Source organism: Eleutherodactylus coqui, unplaced genomic scaffold, assembly GCF_035609145.1.
Source record: "Eleutherodactylus coqui strain aEleCoq1 unplaced genomic scaffold, aEleCoq1.hap1 HAP1_SCAFFOLD_195, whole genome shotgun sequence".
Classification (NCBI taxonomy): domain Eukaryota; kingdom Metazoa; phylum Chordata; class Amphibia; order Anura; family Eleutherodactylidae; genus Eleutherodactylus; species Eleutherodactylus coqui.
This window is the reverse complement of record NW_027102227.1, coordinates 122,740-137,236: the sequence shown is the minus strand read 5'-3', so window position 1 is coordinate 137,236 and position 14,497 is coordinate 122,740. Positions and strand designations below refer to the sequence as shown.

At 55.6% G+C, this 14,497-nt stretch overlaps 60 pseudogenes; all 60 read left to right on the top strand.

The window, feature by feature from the left end:
- Positions 1-41: 41 nt before the first annotated feature.
- Positions 42-160, top strand: LOC136600409 (5S ribosomal RNA; annotated as a pseudogene).
- An 80-nt stretch (positions 161-240) lies between these two features.
- Positions 241-359, top strand: LOC136600212 (5S ribosomal RNA; annotated as a pseudogene).
- An 80-nt stretch (positions 360-439) lies between these two features.
- On the top strand, positions 440-558 carry LOC136600808 (5S ribosomal RNA; annotated as a pseudogene).
- An 80-nt stretch (positions 559-638) lies between these two features.
- On the top strand, positions 639-757 carry LOC136600807 (5S ribosomal RNA; annotated as a pseudogene).
- A 277-nt stretch (positions 758-1,034) lies between these two features.
- LOC136600806 (5S ribosomal RNA) lies at positions 1,035-1,153 on the top strand (annotated as a pseudogene).
- Positions 1,154-1,233: 80 nt separating this feature from the next.
- LOC136600805 (5S ribosomal RNA) lies at positions 1,234-1,352 on the top strand (annotated as a pseudogene).
- A 278-nt stretch (positions 1,353-1,630) lies between these two features.
- LOC136600804 (5S ribosomal RNA) lies at positions 1,631-1,749 on the top strand (annotated as a pseudogene).
- An 80-nt stretch (positions 1,750-1,829) lies between these two features.
- Positions 1,830-1,948, top strand: LOC136600040 (5S ribosomal RNA; annotated as a pseudogene).
- An 81-nt stretch (positions 1,949-2,029) lies between these two features.
- Positions 2,030-2,148, top strand: LOC136600803 (5S ribosomal RNA; annotated as a pseudogene).
- An 80-nt stretch (positions 2,149-2,228) lies between these two features.
- On the top strand, positions 2,229-2,347 carry LOC136600801 (5S ribosomal RNA; annotated as a pseudogene).
- Positions 2,348-2,427: 80 nt separating this feature from the next.
- On the top strand, positions 2,428-2,546 carry LOC136600344 (5S ribosomal RNA; annotated as a pseudogene).
- A 79-nt stretch (positions 2,547-2,625) lies between these two features.
- Positions 2,626-2,744, top strand: LOC136600800 (5S ribosomal RNA; annotated as a pseudogene).
- Positions 2,745-3,222: 478 nt separating this feature from the next.
- Positions 3,223-3,341, top strand: LOC136600390 (5S ribosomal RNA; annotated as a pseudogene).
- An 80-nt stretch (positions 3,342-3,421) lies between these two features.
- On the top strand, positions 3,422-3,540 carry LOC136600197 (5S ribosomal RNA; annotated as a pseudogene).
- An 80-nt stretch (positions 3,541-3,620) lies between these two features.
- LOC136600087 (5S ribosomal RNA) lies at positions 3,621-3,739 on the top strand (annotated as a pseudogene).
- Positions 3,740-3,819: 80 nt separating this feature from the next.
- Positions 3,820-3,938, top strand: LOC136600799 (5S ribosomal RNA; annotated as a pseudogene).
- Positions 3,939-4,018: 80 nt separating this feature from the next.
- LOC136600797 (5S ribosomal RNA) lies at positions 4,019-4,137 on the top strand (annotated as a pseudogene).
- Positions 4,138-4,217: 80 nt separating this feature from the next.
- Positions 4,218-4,336, top strand: LOC136600186 (5S ribosomal RNA; annotated as a pseudogene).
- Positions 4,337-4,416: 80 nt separating this feature from the next.
- LOC136600796 (5S ribosomal RNA) lies at positions 4,417-4,535 on the top strand (annotated as a pseudogene).
- An 80-nt stretch (positions 4,536-4,615) lies between these two features.
- On the top strand, positions 4,616-4,734 carry LOC136600389 (5S ribosomal RNA; annotated as a pseudogene).
- Positions 4,735-4,814: 80 nt separating this feature from the next.
- Positions 4,815-4,933, top strand: LOC136600478 (5S ribosomal RNA; annotated as a pseudogene).
- An 80-nt stretch (positions 4,934-5,013) lies between these two features.
- Positions 5,014-5,132, top strand: LOC136600086 (5S ribosomal RNA; annotated as a pseudogene).
- Positions 5,133-5,212: 80 nt separating this feature from the next.
- LOC136600795 (5S ribosomal RNA) lies at positions 5,213-5,331 on the top strand (annotated as a pseudogene).
- An 80-nt stretch (positions 5,332-5,411) lies between these two features.
- LOC136600794 (5S ribosomal RNA) lies at positions 5,412-5,530 on the top strand (annotated as a pseudogene).
- Positions 5,531-5,610: 80 nt separating this feature from the next.
- On the top strand, positions 5,611-5,729 carry LOC136600793 (5S ribosomal RNA; annotated as a pseudogene).
- An 80-nt stretch (positions 5,730-5,809) lies between these two features.
- Positions 5,810-5,928, top strand: LOC136600025 (5S ribosomal RNA; annotated as a pseudogene).
- Positions 5,929-6,008: 80 nt separating this feature from the next.
- On the top strand, positions 6,009-6,127 carry LOC136600792 (5S ribosomal RNA; annotated as a pseudogene).
- An 80-nt stretch (positions 6,128-6,207) lies between these two features.
- Positions 6,208-6,326, top strand: LOC136600790 (5S ribosomal RNA; annotated as a pseudogene).
- Positions 6,327-6,406: 80 nt separating this feature from the next.
- LOC136600789 (5S ribosomal RNA) lies at positions 6,407-6,525 on the top strand (annotated as a pseudogene).
- Positions 6,526-6,605: 80 nt separating this feature from the next.
- LOC136600788 (5S ribosomal RNA) lies at positions 6,606-6,724 on the top strand (annotated as a pseudogene).
- Positions 6,725-6,804: 80 nt separating this feature from the next.
- Positions 6,805-6,923, top strand: LOC136600457 (5S ribosomal RNA; annotated as a pseudogene).
- An 80-nt stretch (positions 6,924-7,003) lies between these two features.
- Positions 7,004-7,122, top strand: LOC136600787 (5S ribosomal RNA; annotated as a pseudogene).
- Positions 7,123-7,401: 279 nt separating this feature from the next.
- Positions 7,402-7,520, top strand: LOC136600785 (5S ribosomal RNA; annotated as a pseudogene).
- An 80-nt stretch (positions 7,521-7,600) lies between these two features.
- LOC136600784 (5S ribosomal RNA) lies at positions 7,601-7,719 on the top strand (annotated as a pseudogene).
- An 80-nt stretch (positions 7,720-7,799) lies between these two features.
- On the top strand, positions 7,800-7,918 carry LOC136600183 (5S ribosomal RNA; annotated as a pseudogene).
- An 80-nt stretch (positions 7,919-7,998) lies between these two features.
- LOC136600783 (5S ribosomal RNA) lies at positions 7,999-8,117 on the top strand (annotated as a pseudogene).
- A 478-nt stretch (positions 8,118-8,595) lies between these two features.
- Positions 8,596-8,714, top strand: LOC136600782 (5S ribosomal RNA; annotated as a pseudogene).
- Positions 8,715-8,794: 80 nt separating this feature from the next.
- Positions 8,795-8,913, top strand: LOC136600781 (5S ribosomal RNA; annotated as a pseudogene).
- An 80-nt stretch (positions 8,914-8,993) lies between these two features.
- LOC136600778 (5S ribosomal RNA) lies at positions 8,994-9,112 on the top strand (annotated as a pseudogene).
- An 80-nt stretch (positions 9,113-9,192) lies between these two features.
- Positions 9,193-9,311, top strand: LOC136600024 (5S ribosomal RNA; annotated as a pseudogene).
- An 80-nt stretch (positions 9,312-9,391) lies between these two features.
- Positions 9,392-9,510, top strand: LOC136600590 (5S ribosomal RNA; annotated as a pseudogene).
- Positions 9,511-9,590: 80 nt separating this feature from the next.
- On the top strand, positions 9,591-9,709 carry LOC136600777 (5S ribosomal RNA; annotated as a pseudogene).
- An 80-nt stretch (positions 9,710-9,789) lies between these two features.
- LOC136600664 (5S ribosomal RNA) lies at positions 9,790-9,908 on the top strand (annotated as a pseudogene).
- An 80-nt stretch (positions 9,909-9,988) lies between these two features.
- On the top strand, positions 9,989-10,107 carry LOC136600776 (5S ribosomal RNA; annotated as a pseudogene).
- An 80-nt stretch (positions 10,108-10,187) lies between these two features.
- LOC136599893 (5S ribosomal RNA) lies at positions 10,188-10,306 on the top strand (annotated as a pseudogene).
- Positions 10,307-10,386: 80 nt separating this feature from the next.
- LOC136600775 (5S ribosomal RNA) lies at positions 10,387-10,505 on the top strand (annotated as a pseudogene).
- An 80-nt stretch (positions 10,506-10,585) lies between these two features.
- Positions 10,586-10,704, top strand: LOC136600908 (5S ribosomal RNA; annotated as a pseudogene).
- An 80-nt stretch (positions 10,705-10,784) lies between these two features.
- Positions 10,785-10,903, top strand: LOC136600774 (5S ribosomal RNA; annotated as a pseudogene).
- An 80-nt stretch (positions 10,904-10,983) lies between these two features.
- Positions 10,984-11,102, top strand: LOC136600772 (5S ribosomal RNA; annotated as a pseudogene).
- An 80-nt stretch (positions 11,103-11,182) lies between these two features.
- LOC136600771 (5S ribosomal RNA) lies at positions 11,183-11,301 on the top strand (annotated as a pseudogene).
- An 80-nt stretch (positions 11,302-11,381) lies between these two features.
- Positions 11,382-11,500, top strand: LOC136599942 (5S ribosomal RNA; annotated as a pseudogene).
- An 80-nt stretch (positions 11,501-11,580) lies between these two features.
- Positions 11,581-11,699, top strand: LOC136600247 (5S ribosomal RNA; annotated as a pseudogene).
- Positions 11,700-11,779: 80 nt separating this feature from the next.
- LOC136599948 (5S ribosomal RNA) lies at positions 11,780-11,898 on the top strand (annotated as a pseudogene).
- An 80-nt stretch (positions 11,899-11,978) lies between these two features.
- Positions 11,979-12,097, top strand: LOC136599900 (5S ribosomal RNA; annotated as a pseudogene).
- Positions 12,098-12,177: 80 nt separating this feature from the next.
- Positions 12,178-12,296, top strand: LOC136599872 (5S ribosomal RNA; annotated as a pseudogene).
- An 80-nt stretch (positions 12,297-12,376) lies between these two features.
- Positions 12,377-12,495, top strand: LOC136600388 (5S ribosomal RNA; annotated as a pseudogene).
- An 80-nt stretch (positions 12,496-12,575) lies between these two features.
- On the top strand, positions 12,576-12,694 carry LOC136600484 (5S ribosomal RNA; annotated as a pseudogene).
- Positions 12,695-12,774: 80 nt separating this feature from the next.
- LOC136600084 (5S ribosomal RNA) lies at positions 12,775-12,893 on the top strand (annotated as a pseudogene).
- Positions 12,894-12,973: 80 nt separating this feature from the next.
- LOC136600068 (5S ribosomal RNA) lies at positions 12,974-13,092 on the top strand (annotated as a pseudogene).
- An 80-nt stretch (positions 13,093-13,172) lies between these two features.
- Positions 13,173-13,291, top strand: LOC136600450 (5S ribosomal RNA; annotated as a pseudogene).
- Positions 13,292-14,497: the final 1,206 nt, after the last annotated feature.

The window sequence follows — 14,497 nt, the reverse complement described above, 5'->3', positions numbered from 1 at the left end:
CGTTCGCACTGCAGAAAGCCCATAGGAAAGGAGGAGGAGCTGTCAACTGGCATTCTAAGCTGAATGTGCCTGCTCTCGTCAGATCGCGGCCGCCAGCCAGCTTGAGGCCTGGCAAGTACCAGTATGGGTGACCGGCTGGGAATCCCAGGTCCCGTTGACTTTTAAGGCCGTGAGTAGGTTTCTTTCCTTTTCGGAGGTGCGTTCGCACTGCAGAAAGCCCATAGGAAAGGAGGAGGAGCTGTCAACGGGCATTCTAAGCTGAATGTGCCTGCTCTCGTCAGATTGCGGCCGCCAGCCAGCTTGAGGCCTGGCAAGTACCAGTATGGGTGACCGGCTGGGAATCCCAGGTCCCGTTGACTTTTAAGGCCGTGAGTAGGTTTCTTTCCTTTTCGGAGGTGCGTTCGCACTGCAGAAAGCCCATAGGAAAGGAGGCGGAGCTGTCAACGGGCATTCTAAGCTGAATGTGCCTGCTCTCGTCAGATCGCGGCCGCCAGCCAGCTTGAGGCCTGGCAAGTACCAGTATGGGTGACCGGCTGGGAATCCCAGGTCCCGTTGACTTTTAAGGCCGTGAGTAGGTTTCTTTCCTTTTCGGAAGTGCGTTCGCACTGCAGAAAGCCCATAGGAAAGGAGGAGGAGCTGTCAACGGGCATTCTAAGCTGAATGTGCCTGCTCTCGTCAGATCGCGGCCGCCAGCCAGCTTGAGGCCTGGCAAGTACCAGTATGGGTGACCGGCTGGGAATCCCAGGTCCCGTTGACTTTTAAGGCCGTGAGTAGGTTTCTTTCCTTTTCGGAGGTGCGTTCGCACTGCAGAAAGCCCATAGGAAAGGAGGAGGAGCTGTCAACGGGCATTCTAAGCTGAATGTGCCTGCTCTCGTCAGATCGCGGCTGCCAGCCAGCTTGAGGCCTGGCAAGTACCAGTATGGGTGACGGCTGGAATCCCAGGTCCCGTTGACTTTTAAGGCCGTGAGTAGGTTGCTTTCCTTTTCGGAGGTGCGTTCGCACTGCAGAAAGCCCATAGGAAAGGAGGAGGAGCTGTCAACGGGCATTCTAAGCTGAATGTGCCTGCTCTCGTCAGATCGCGGCCGCCAGCCAGCTTGAGGCCTGGCAAGTACCAGTATGGGTGACCGGCTGGGAATCCCAGGTCCCGTTGACTTTTAAGGCCGTGAGTAGGTTTCTTTCCATTTCGGAGGTGCGTTCGCACTGCAGAAAGCCCATAGGAAAGGAGGAGGAGCTGTCAACGGGCATTCTAAGCTGAATGTGCCTGCTCTCGTCAGATCGCGGCCGCCAGCCAGCTTGAGGCCTGGCAAGTACCAGTATGGGTGACCGGCTGGGAATCCCAGGTCCCGTTGACTTTTAAGGCCGTGAGTAGGTTTCTTTCCTTTTCGGAGGTGCGTTCGCACTGCAGAAAGCCCATAGGAAAGGAGGAGGAGCTGTCAACGGGCATTCTAAGCTGAATGTGCCTGCTCTCGTCAGATCGCGGCTGCCAGCCAGCTTGCGGCCTGGCAAGTACCAGTATGGGTGACGGCTGGGAATCCCAGGTCCCGTTGACTTTTAAGGCCGTGAGTAGGTTTCTTTCCTTTTCGGAGGTGCGTTCGCACTGCAGAAAGCCCATAGGAAAGGAGGAGGAGCTGTCAACGGGCATTCTAAGCTGAATGTGCCTGCTCTCGTCAGATCGCGGCCGCCAGCCAGCTTGAGGCCTGGCAAGTACCAGTATGGGTGACCGGCTGGGAATCCCAGGTCCCGTTGACTTTTAAGGCCGTGAGTAGGTTTCTTTCCTTTTCGGAGGTGCGTTCGCACTGCAGAAAGCCCATAGGAAAGGAGGAGGAGCTGTCAACGGGAATTCTAAGCTGAATGTGCCTGCTCTCGTCAGATCGCGGCCGCCAGCCAGCTTGAGGCCTGGCAAGTACCAGTATGGGTGACCGGCTGGGAATCCCAGGTCCCGTTGACTTTTAGGCCGTGAGTAGGTTTCTTTCCTTTTCGGAGGTGCCGTTCGCCACTGCAGAAAGCCCATAGGAAAGGAGGAGGAGCTGTCAACGGGCATTCTAAGCTGAATGTGCCTGCTCTCGTCAGATCGCGGCCGCCAGCCAGCTTGAGGCCTGGCAAGTACCAGTATGGGTGACCGGCTGGGAATCCCAGGTCCCGTTGACTTTTAAGGCCGTGAGTAGGTTGCTTTCCTTTTCGGAGGTGCGTTCGCACTGCAGAAAGCCCATAGGAAAGGAGGAGGAGCTGTCAACGGGCATTCTAAGCTGAATGTGCCTGCTCTCGTCAGATCGCGGCCGCCAGCCAGCTTGAGGCCTGGCAAGTACCAGTATGGGTGACCGGCTGGGAATCCCAGGTCCCGTTGACTTTTAAGGCCGTGAGTAGGTTTCTTTCCTTTTCGGAGGTGCGTTCGCACTGCAGAAAGCCCATAGGAAAGGAGGAGGAGCTGTCAACAGGCATTCTAAGCTGAATGTGCCTGCTCTCGTCAGATCGCGGCCGCCAGCCAGCTTGAGGCCTGGCAAGTACCAGTATGGGTGACCGGCTGGGAATCCCAGGTCCCGTTGACTTTTAAGGCCGTGAGTAGGTTGCTTTCCTTTTCGGAGGTGCGTTCGCACTGCAGAAAGCCATAGGAAAGGAGGAGGAGCTGTCAACGGGCATTCTAAGCTGAATGTGCCTGCTCTCGTCAGATCGCGGCCGCCAGCCAGCTTGAGGCCTGGCAAGTACCAGTATGGGTGACCGGCTGGGAATCCCAGGTCCCGTTGACTTTTAAGGCCGTGAGTAGGTTTCTTTCCTTTTTGGAGGTGCGTTCGCACTGCAGAAAGCCCATAGGAAAGGAGGAGGAGCTGTCAACGGGCATTCTAAGCTGAATGTGCCTGCTCTCGTCAGATCGCGGCCGCCAGCCAGCTTGAGGCCTGGCAAGTACCAGTATGGGTGACGGCTGGGAATCCCAGGTCCCGTTGACTTTTAAGGCCGTGAGTAGGTTTCTTTCCTTTTCGGAGGTGCGTTCGCACTGCAGAAAGCCCATAGAAAGGAGGAGGAGCTGTCAACGGGCATTCTAAGCTGAATGTGCCTGCTCTCGTCAGATCGCCGGCCGCCAGCCAGCTTGAGGCCTGGCAAGTACCAGTATGGGTGAGCGGCTGGGAATCCCAGGTCCCGTTGACTTTTAAGGCCGTGAGTAGGTTGCTTTCCTTTTCGGAGGTGCGTTCGCACTGCAAGAAAGCCCATAGGAAAGGAGGAGGAGCTGTCAACGGGCATTCTAAGCTGAATGTGCCTGCTCTCGTCAGATCGCGGCCGCCAGCCAGCTTGAGGCCTGGCAAGTACCAGTATGGGTGACCGGCTGGGAATCCCAGGTCCAGTTGACTTTTAAGGCCGTGAGTAGGTTTCTTTCCTTTTCGGAGGTGCGTTCGCACTGCAGAAAGCCCATAGGAAAGGAGGAGGAGCTGTCAACGGGCAATCTAAGCTGAATGTGCCTGCTCTCGTCAGATCGCGGCCGCCAGCCAGCTTGAGGCCTGGCAAGTACCAGTATGGGTGACCGGTTGGGAATCCCAGGTCCCGTTGACTTTTAAGGCCGTGAGTAGGTTTCTTTCCTTTTCGGAAGTGCGTTCGCACTGCAGAAAGCCCATAGGAAAGGAGGAGGAGCTATCAACGGGCATTCTAAGCTGAATGTGCCTGCTCTCGTCAGATCGCGGCCGCCAGCCAGCTTGAGGCCTGGCAAGTACCAGTATGGGTGACCGGCTGGGAATCCCAGGTCCCGTTGACTTTTAAGGCCGTGAGTAGGTTTCTTTCCTTTTCGGAGGTGCGTTCGCACTGCAGAAAGCCCATAGGAAAGGAGGAGGAGCTGTCAACGGGCATTCTAAGCTGAATGTGCCTGCTCTCGTCAGATCGCGGCCGCCAGCCAGCTTGAGGCCTGGCAAGTACCAGTATGGGTGACCGGCTGGGAATCCCAGGTCCCGTTGACTTTTAAGGCCGTGAGTAGGTTTCTTTCCTTTTCGGAAGTGCGTTCGCACTGCAGAAAGCCCATAGGAAAGGAGGAGGAGCTGTCAACGGGCATTCTAAGCTGAATGTGCCTGCTCTCGTCAGATCGCGGCCGCCAGCCAGCTTGAGGCCTGGCAAGTACCAGTATGGGTGACCGGCTGGGAATCCCAGGTCCCGTTGACTTTTAAGGCCGTGAGTAGGTTTCTTTCCTTTTCGGAGGTGCGTTCGCACTGCAGAAAGCCCATAGGAAAGGAGGAGGAGCTGTCAACGGGCATTCTAAGCTGAATGTGCCTGCTCTCGTCAGATCGTGGCCGCCAGCCAGCTTGAGGCCTGGCAAGTACCAGTATGGGTGACCGGCTGGGAATCCCAGGTCCCGTTGACTTTTAAGGCCGTGAGTAGGTTTCTTTCCTTTTCGGAGGTGCGTTCGCACTGCAGAAAGCCCATAGGAAAGGAGGAGGAGCTGTCAACGGGCATTCTAAGCTGAATGTGCCTGCTCTCGTCAGATCGCGGCCGCCAGCCAGCTTGAGGCCTGGCAAGTACCAGTATGGGTGACCGGCTGGGAATCCCAGGTCCCGTTGACTTTTAAGGCCGTGAGTAGGTTTCTTTCCTTTTCGGAGGTGCGTTCGCACTGCAGAAAGCCCATAGGAAAGGAGGAGGAGCTGTCAACGGGCATTCTAAGCTGAATGTGCCTGCTCTCGTCAGATCGCGGCCGCCAGCCAGCTTGAGGCCTGGCAAGTACCAGTATGGGTGACCGGCTGGGAATCCCAGGTCCAGTTGACTTTTAAGGCCGTGAGTAGGTTTCTTTCCTTTTCGGAGGTGCGTTCGCACTGCAGAAAGCCCATAGGAAAGGAGGAGGAGCTGTCAACGGGCAATCTAAGCTGAATGTGCCTGCTCTTGTCAGATCGCGGCCGCCAGCCAGCTTGAGGCCTGGCAAGTACCAGTATGGGTGACCGGCTGGGAATCCCAGGTCCCGTTGACTTTTAAGGCCGTGAGTAGGTTTCTTTCCTTTTCGGAAGTGCGTTCGCACTGCAGAAAGCCCATAGGAAAGGAGGAGGAGCTATCAACGGGCATTCTAAGCTGAATGTGCCTGCTCTCGTCAGATCGCGGCCGCCAGCCAGCTTGAGGCCTGGCAAGTACCAGTATGGGTGACCGGCTGGGAATCCCAGGTCCCGTTGACTTTTAAGGCCGTGAGTAGGTTTCTTTCCGTTTCGGAGGTGCGTTCGCACTGCAGAAAGCCCATAGGAAAGGAGGAGGAGCTGTCAACGGGCATTCTAAGCTGAATGTGCCTGCTCTCGTCAGATCGCGGCCGCCAGCCAGCTTGAGGCCTGGCAAGTACCAGTATGGGTGACCGGCTGGGAATCCCAGGTCCCGTTGACTTTTAAGGCCGTGAGTAGGTTGCTTTCCTTTTCGGAGGTGCGTTCGCACTGCAGAAAGCCCATAGGAAAGGAGGAGGAGCTGTCAACGGGCATTCTAAGCTGAATGTGCCTGCTCTCGTCAGATCGCGGCCGCCAGCCAGCTTGAGGCCTGGCAAGTACCAGTATGGGTGACCGGCTGGGAATCCCAGGTCCCGTTGACTTTTAAGGCCGTGAGTAGGTTGCTTTCCTTTTCGGAGGTGCGTTCGCACTGCAGAAAGCCCATAGGAAAGGAGGAGGAGCTGTCAACGGGCATTCTAAGCTGAATGTGCCTGCTCTCGTCAGATCGCGGCCGCCAGCCAGCTTGAGGCCTGGCAAGTACCAGTATGGGTGACCGGCTGGGAATCCCAGGTCCCGTTGACTTTTAAGGCCGTGAGTAGGTTGCTTTCCTTTTCGGAGGTGCGTTCGCACTGCAGAAAGCCCATAGGAAAGGAGGAGGAGCTGTCAACGGGCATTCTAAGCTGAATGTACCTGCTCTCGTCAGATCGCGGCCGCCAGCCAGCTTGAGGCCTGGCAAGTACCAGTATGGGTGACCGGCTGGGAATCCCAGGTCCCATTGACTTTTAAGGCCGTGAGTAGGTTTCTTTCCGTTTCGGAGGTGCGTTCGCACTGCAGAAAGCCCATAGGAAAGGAGGAGGAGCTGTCAACGGGCATTCTAAGCTGAATGTGCCTGCTCTCGTCAGATCGCGGCCGCCAGCCAGCTTGAGGCCTGGCAAGTACCAGTATGGGTGACCGGCTGGGAATCCCAGGTCCCGTTGACTTTTAAGGCCGTGAGTAGGTTTCTTTCCTTTTCGGAGGTGCGTTCGCACTGCAGAAAGCCCATAGGAAAGGAGGAGGAGCTGTCAACGGGCATTCTAAGCTGAATGTGCCTGCTCTCGTCAGATCGCGGCCGCCAGCCAGCTTGAGGCCTGGCAAGTACCAGTATGGGTGACCGGCTGGGAATCCCAGGTCCCGTTGACTTTTAAGGCCGTGAGTAGGTTGCTTTCCTTTTCGGAGGTGCGTTCGCACTGCAGAAAGCCCATAGGAAAGGAGGAGGAGCTGTCAACGGGCATTCTAAGCTGAATGTGCCTGCTCTCGTCAGATCGCGGCCGCCAGCCAGCTTGAGGCCTGGCAAGTACCAGTATGGGTGACCGGCTGGGAATCCCAGGTCCCGTTGACTTTTAAGGCCGTGAGTAGGTTTCTTTCCTTTTCGGAAGTGCGTTCGCACTGCAGAAAGCCCATAGGAAAGGAGGAGGAGCTGTCAACGGGCATTCTAAGCTGAATGTGCCTGCTCTCGTCAGATCGCGGCCGCCAGCCAGCTTGAGGCCTGGCAAGTACCAGTATGGGTGACCGGCTGGGAATCCCAGGTCCCGTTGACTTTTAAGGCCGTGAGTAGGTTTCTTTCCTTTTCGGAGGTGCGTTCGCACTGCAGAAAGCCCATAGGAAAGGAGGAGGAGCTGTCAACGGGCATTCTAAGCTGAATGTGCCTGCTCTCGTCAGATCGTGACCGCCAGCCAGCTTGAGGCCTGGCAAGTACCAGTATGGGTGACCGGCTGGGAATCCCAGGTCCCGTTGACTTTTAAGGCCGTGAGTAGGTTTCTTTCAGTTTCGGAGGTGCGTTCGCACTGCAGAAAGCCCATAGGAAAGGAGGAGGAGCTGTCAACGGGCATTCTAAGCTGAATGTGCCTGCTCTCGTCAGATCGCGGCCGCCAGCCAGCTTGAGGCCTGGCAAGTACCAGTATGGGTGACCGGCTGGGAATCCCAGGTCCCGTTGACTTTTAAGGCCGTGAGTAGGTTTCTTTCCTTTTCGGAGGTGCGTTCGCACTGCAGAAAGCCCATAGGAAAGGAGGAGGAGCTGTCAACGGGCATTCTAAGCTGAATGTGCCTGCTCTCGTCAGATTGCGGCCGCCAGCCAGCTTGAGGCCTGGCAAGTACCAGTATGGGTGACCGGCTGGGAATCCCAGGTCCCCTAGACTTTTAAGGCCGTGAGTAGGTTTCTTTCCTTTTCGGAGGTGCGTTCGCACTGCAGAAAGCCCATAGGAAAGGAGGAGGAGCTGTCAACGGGCATTCTAAGCTGAATGTGCCTGCTCTCGTCAGATCGCGGCCGCCAGCCAGCTTGAGGCCTGGCAAGTACCAGTATGGGTGACCGGCTGGGAATCCCAGGTCCCGTTGACTTTTAAGGCCGTGAGTAGGTTTCTTTCCTTTTCGGAAGTGCGTTCGCACTGCAGAAAGCCCATAGGAAAGGAGGAGGAGCTGTCAACGGGCATTCTAAGCTGAATGTGCCTGCTCTCGTCAGATCGCGGCCGCCAGCCAGCTTGAGGCCTGGCAAGTACCAGTATGGGTGACCGGCTGGGAATCCCAGGTCCCGTTGACTTTTAAGGCCGTGAGTAGGTTTCTTTCCTTTTCGGAGGTGCGTTCGCACTGCAGAAAGCCCATAGGAAAGGAGGAGGAGCTGTCAACGGGCATTCTAAGCTGAATGTGCCTGCTCTCGTCAGATCGTGGCCGCCAGCCAGCTTGAGGCCTGGCAAGTACCAGTATGGGTGACCGGCTGGGAATCCCAGGTCCCGTTGACTTTTAAGGCCGTGAGTAGGTTTCTTTCCTTTTCGGAGGTGCGTTCGCACTGCAGAAAGCCCATAGGAAAGGAGGAGGAGCTGTCAACGGGCATTCTAAGCTGAATGTGCCTGCTCTCGTCAGATCGCGGCCGCCAGCCAGCTTGAGGCCTGGCAAGTACCAGTATGGGTGACCGGCTGGGAATCCCAGGTCCCGTTGACTTTTAAGGCCGTGAGTAGGTTTCTTTCCTTTTCGGAGGTGCGTTCGCACTGCAGAAAGCCCATAGGAAAGGAGGAGGAGCTGTCAACGGGCATTCTAAGCTGAATGTGCCTGCTCTCGTCAGATTGCGGCCGCCAGCCAGCTTGAGGCCTGGCAAGTACCAGTATGGGTGACCGGCTGGGAATCCCAGGTCCAGTTGACTTTTAAGGCCGTGAGTAGGTTTCTTTCCTTTTCGGAGGTGCGTTCGCACTGCAGAAAGCCCATAGGAAAGGAGGAGGAGCTGTCAACGGGCAATCTAAGCTGAATGTGCCTGCTCTTGTCAGATTGCGGCCGCCAGCCAGCTTGAGGCCTGGCAAGTACCAGTATGGGTGACCGGCTGGGAATCCCAGGTCCCGTTGACTTTTAAGGCCGTGAGTAGGTTTCTTTCCGTTTCGGAGGTGCGTTCGCACTGCAGAAAGCCCATAGGAAAGGAGGAGGAGCTGTCAACGGGCATTCTAAGCTGAATGTGCCTGCTCTCGTCAGATCGCGGCCGCCAGCCAGCTTGAGGCCTGGCAAGTACCAGTATGGGTGACCGGCTGGGAATCCCAGGTCCCGTTGACTTTTAAGGCCGTGAGTAGGTTGCTTTCCTTTTCGGAGGTGCGTTCGCACTGTAGAAAGCCCATAGGAAAGGAGGAGGAGCTGTCAACGGGCATTCTAAGCTGAATGTGCCTGCTCTCGTCAGATCGCGGCCGCCAGCCAGCTTGAGGCCTGGCAAGTACCAGTATGGGTGACCGGCTGGGAATCCCAGGTCCCGTTGACTTTTAAGGCCGTGAGTAGGTTGCTTTCCTTTTCGGAGGTGCGTTCGCACTGCAGAAAGCCCATAGGAAAGGAGGAGGAGCTGTCAACGGGCATTCTAAGCTGAATGTGCCTGCTCTCGTCAGATCGCGGCCGCCAGCCAGCTTGAGGCCTGGCAAGTACCAGTATGGGTGACCGGCTGGGAATCCCAGGTCCCGTTGACTTTTAAGGCCGTGAGTAGGTTGCTTTCCTTTTCGTAGGTGCGTTCGCACTGCAGAAAGCCCATAGGAAAGGAGGAGGAGCTGTCAACGGGCATTCTAAGCTGAATGTACCTGCTCTCGTCAGATCGCGGCCGCCAGCCAGCTTGAGGCCTGGCAAGTACCAGTATGGGTGACCGGCTGGGAATCCCAGGTCCCATTGACTTTTAAGGCCGTGAGTAGGTTTCTTTCCGTTTCGGAGGTGCGTTCGCACTGCAGAAAGCCCATAGGAAAGGAGGAGGAGCTGTCAACGGGCATTCTAAGCTGAATGTGCCTGCTCCCGTCAGATCGCGGCCGCCAGCCAGCTTGAGGCCTGGCAAGTACCAGTATGGGTGACCGGCTGGGAATCCCAGGTCCCGTTGACTTTTAAGGCCGTGAGTAGGTTTCTTTCCTTTTCGGAGGTGCGTTCGCACTGCAGAAAGCCCATAGGAAAGGAGGAGGAGCTGTCAACGGGCATTCTAAGCTGAATGTGCCTGCTCTCGTCAGATCGCGGCCGCCAGCCAGCTTGAGGCCTGGCAAGTACCAGTATGGGTGACCGGCTGGGAATCCCAGGTCCCGTTGACTTTTAAGGCCGTGAGTAGGTTGCTTTCCTTTTCGGAGGTGCGTTCGCACTGCAGAAAGCCCATAGGAAAGGAGGAGGAGCTGTCAACGGGCATTCTAAGCTGAATGTGCCTGCTCTCGTCAGATCGCGGACGCCAGCCAGCTTGAGGCCTGGCAAGTACCAGTATGGGTGACCGGCTGGGAATCCCAGGTCCCGTTGACTTTTAAGGCCGTGAGTAGGTTTCTTTCCTTTTCGGAAGTGCGTTCGCACTGCAGAAAGCCCATAGGAAAGGAGGAGGAGCTGTCAACGGGCATTCTAAGCTGAATGTGCCTGCTCTCGTCAGATCGCGGCCGCCAGCCAGCTTGAGGCCTGGCAAGTACCAGTATGGGTGACCGGCTGGGAATCCCAGGTCCCGTTGACTTTTAAGGCCGTGAGTAGGTTTCTTTCCGTTTCGGAGGTGCGTTCGCACTGCAGAAAGCCCATAGGAAAGGAGGAGGAGCTGTCAACGGGCATTCTAAGCTGAATGTGCCTGCTCTCGTCAGATCGCGGCCGCCATCCAGCTTGAGGCCTGGCAAGTACCAGTATGGGTGACCGGCTGGGAATCCCAGGTCCCGTTGACTTTTAAGGCCGTGAGTAGGTTTCTTTCCTTTTCGGAGGTGCGTTCGCACTGCAGAAAGCCCATAGGAAAGGAGGAGGAGCTGTCAACGGGCATTCTAAGCTGAATGTGCCTGCTCTCGTCAGATCGCGGCCGCCAGCCAGCTTGAGGCCTGGCAAGTACCAGTATGGGTGACCGGCTGGGAATCCCAGGTCCCGTTGACTTTTAAGGCCGTGAGTAGGTTGCTTTCCTTTTCGGAGGTGCGTTCGCACTGCAGAAAGCCCATAGGAAAGGAGGAGGAGCTGTCAACGGGCATTCTAAGCTGAATGTACCTGCTCTCGTCAGATCGCGGCCGCCAGCCAGCTTGAGGCCTGGCAAGTACCAGTGTGGGTGACCGGCTGGGAATCCCAGGTCCCGTTGACTTTTAAGGCCGTGAGTAGGTTTCTTTCCGTTTCGGAGGTGCGTTCGCACTGCAGAAAGCCCATAGGAAAGGAGGAGGAGCTGTCAACGGGCATTCTAAGCTGAATGTGCCTGCTCTCGTCAGATCGCGGCCGCCAGCCAGCTTGAGGCCTGGCAAGTACCAGTATGGGTGACCGGCTGGGAATCCCAGGTCCCGTTGACTTTTAAGGCCGTGAGTAGGTTTCTTTCCTTTTCGGAGGTGCGTTCGCACTGCAGAAAGCCCATAGGAAAGGAGGAGGAGCTGTCAACGGGCATTCTAAGCTGAATGTGCCTGCTCTCGTCAGATCGCGGCCGCCAGCCAGCTTGAGGCCTGGCAAGTACCAGTATGGGTGACCGGCTGGGAATCCCAGGTCCCGTTGACTTTTAAGGCCGTGAGTAGGTTTCTTTCCGTTTCGGAGGTGCGTTCGCACTGCAGAAAGCCCATAGGAAAGGAGGAGGAGCTGTCAACGGGCATTCTAAGCTGAATGTGCCTGCTCTCGTCAGATCGCGGCCGCCAGCCAGCTTGAGGCCTGGCAAGTACCAGTATGGGTGACCGGCTGGGAATCCCAGGTCCCGTTGACTTTTAAGGCCGTGAGTAGGTTGCTTTCCTTTTCGGAGGTGCGTTCGCACTGCAGAAAGCCCATAGGAAAGGAGGAGGAGCTGTCAACGGGCATTCTAAGCTGAATGTGCCTGCTCTCGTCAGATCGCGGCCGCCAGCCAGCTTGAGGCCTGGCAAGTACCAGTATGGGTGACCGGCTGGGAATCCCGGGTCCCGTTGACTTTTAAGGCCGTGAGTAGGTTGCTTTCCTTTTCGGAGGTGCGTTCGCACTGCAGAAAGCCCATAGGAAAGGAGGAGGAGCTGTCAACGGGCATTCTAAGCTGAATGTGCCTGCTCTCGTCAGATCGCGGCCGCCAGCCAGCTTGAGGCCTGGCAAGTACCAGTATGGGTGACCGGCTGGGAATCCCAGGTCCCATTGACTTTTAAGGCCGTGAGTAGGTTTCTTTCCGTTTCGGAGGTGCGTTCGCACTGCAGAAAGCCCATAGGAAAGGAGGAGGAGCTGTCAACGGGCATTCTAAGCTGAATGTGCCTGCTCTCGTCAGATCGCTGCCGCCAGCCAGCTTGAGGCCTGGCAAGTACCAGTATGGGTGACCGGCTGGGAATCCCAGGTCCCGTTGACTTTTAAGGCCGTGAGTAGGTTTCTTTCCTTTTCGGAGGTGCGTTCGCACTGCAGAAAGCCCATAGGAAAGGAGGAGGAGCTGTCAACGGGCATTCTAAGCTGAATGTGCCTGCTCTCGTCAGATCGCGGTCGCCAGCCAGCTTGAGGCCTGGCAAGTACCAGTATGGGTGACCGGCTGGGAATCCCAGGTCCCGTTGACTTTTAAGGCCGTGAGTAGGTTGCTTTCCTTTTCGGAGGTGCGTTCGCACTGCAGAAAGCCCATAGGAAAGGAGGAGGAGCTGTCAACGGGCATTCTAAGCTGAATGTGCCTGCTCTCGTCAGATCGCGGCCACCAGCCAGCTTGAGGCCTGGCAAGTACCAGTATGGGTGACCGGCTGGGAATCCCAGGTCCCGTTGACTTTTAAGGCCGTGAGTAGGTTTCTTTCCTTTTCGGAAGTGCGTTCGCACTGCAGAAAGCCCATAGGAAAGGAGGAGGAGCTGTCAACGGGCATTCTAAGCTGAATGTGCCTGCTCTCGTCAGATCGCGGCCGCCAGCCAGCTTGAGGCCTGGCAAGTACCAGTATGGGTGACCGGCTGGGAATCCCAGGTCCAGTTGACTTTTAAGGCCGTGAGTAGGTTTCTTTCCTTTTCGGAGGTGCGTTCGCACTGCAGAAAGCCCATAGGAAAGGAGGAGGAGCTGTCAACGGGCAATCTAAGCTGAATGTGCCTGCTCTCGTCAGATAGCGGCCGCCAGCCAGCTTGAGGCCTGGCAAGTACCAGTATGGGTGACCGGCTGGGAATCCCAGGTCCCGTTGACTTTTAAGGCCGTGAGTAGGTTTCTTTCCTTTTCGGAAGTGCGTTCGCACTGCAGAAAGCCCATAGGAAAGGAGGAGGAGCTATCAACGGGCATTCTAAGCTGAATGTGCCTGCTCTCGTCAGATCGCGGCCGCCAGCCAGCTTGAGGCCTGGCAAGTACCAGTATGGGTGACCGGCTGGGAATCCCAGGTCCCGTTGACTTTTAAGGCCGTGAGTAGGTTTCTTTCCTTTTCGGAGGTGCGTTCGCACTGCAGAAAGCCCATAGGAAAGGAGGAGGAGCTGTCAACGGGCATTCTAAGCTGAATGTGCCTGCTCTCGTCAGATCGCGGCCACCAGCCAGCTTGAGGCCTGGCAAGTACCAGTATGGGTGACTGGCTGGGAATCCCAGGTCCCGTTGACTTTTAAGGCCGTGAGTAGGTTTCTTTCCGTTTCGGAGGTGCGTTCGCACTGCAGAAAGCCCATAGGAAAGGAGGAGGAGCTGTCAACGGGCATTCTAAGCTGAATGTGCCTGCTCTCGTCAGATCGCGGCCGCCAGCCAGCTTGAGGCCTGGCAAGTACCAGTATTGGTGACCGGCTGGGAATCCCAGGTCCCGTTGACTTTTAAGGCCGTGAGTAGGTTGCTTTCCTTTTCGGAGGTGCGTTCGCACTGCAGAAATATGAGGGTTAAAAATTCTAAGTGCAACACCAATCGGCCCACCCCACTTCCCCGTTGCCGGCCGTAAGAAGAGACACCACACACAGGAGTCTGGTCTAGCTCCTCACACGGGAGAAAAAACTGCGCACTTTATTACAGATTACATGAGATCTTATACCCTCTGCCCTCTCACCACTAGGGGGTGATGGGCTCATAACCATATATGGGCAGTCCGGATTTGCGGACTGAGACAGTGAAAATCATATAACAGTCATGTACATTTGAACATCTTGATATCTTGTTCCAGCGCTTCTGGGAAATCGGCCAAGTACATGCGGCCGTATCTGGTTCCTAGAACATCTCTCTCTGCCTTGAGATATCTGATGTAAGGTGACATTTAAGTTTTTTTTTCTCATTTGGAATTGAATAAAACTTGCATATAGGTATAAAAGCATAAAAAACACATATGGCAATATATATATATACCCTCACAAACCCCCCTAAAAAACTTAATATGGAGATCAAGCATCAGACCTTGCACTCTTCCTCGGTCGTCTCTCCCTTGCGTCAGGGTTTCTCCACTGCCCGTAAGTCCCTACTCCTAAAAGGGAGGGATCCCTACCTCACCTCAGAAGGAGGCCATGGATTCCCTGGGCTTATTTCCGGGCCTCCATACCCTCTATCTGTACAAGTTAACACCCCACAGGGTGTGCCCTCGCCGGAACCTAAGGTCTTCTGCACTTTCCCTAGGCAAATGGGAAATCCACTGACAGTCCATCTTATGAGACTGAGGCAGACACAGTACTAGTACATTTCTCCATTCTTCTGGTAACGTATCTGGTTGGCATTATCGGAACTGGCTCTTCATCTTTTTCAAACAAGGGAAATTTTGGTCACATTAAAGGGATAATACACAAACAGGAAATTACATACCCCACCTCTTTCTGCTAAAATCATATCCATGGCCACTCTATTTTGGAACGCCATGGATGCAGTGGGCCCTAACTGGTCAGCTAACCCTTGCAAAAGCATCTCTGGTGTAGTTTACAAACCTCTGCTAATTGTAATAGATATAATTCATCTAATCTACATTATTATTAACAGTAATAATAGCAAATAAGGACTCAAAACCTGCTTTAACCTGATCTCTAGAATTAAATTCATCTGGCAC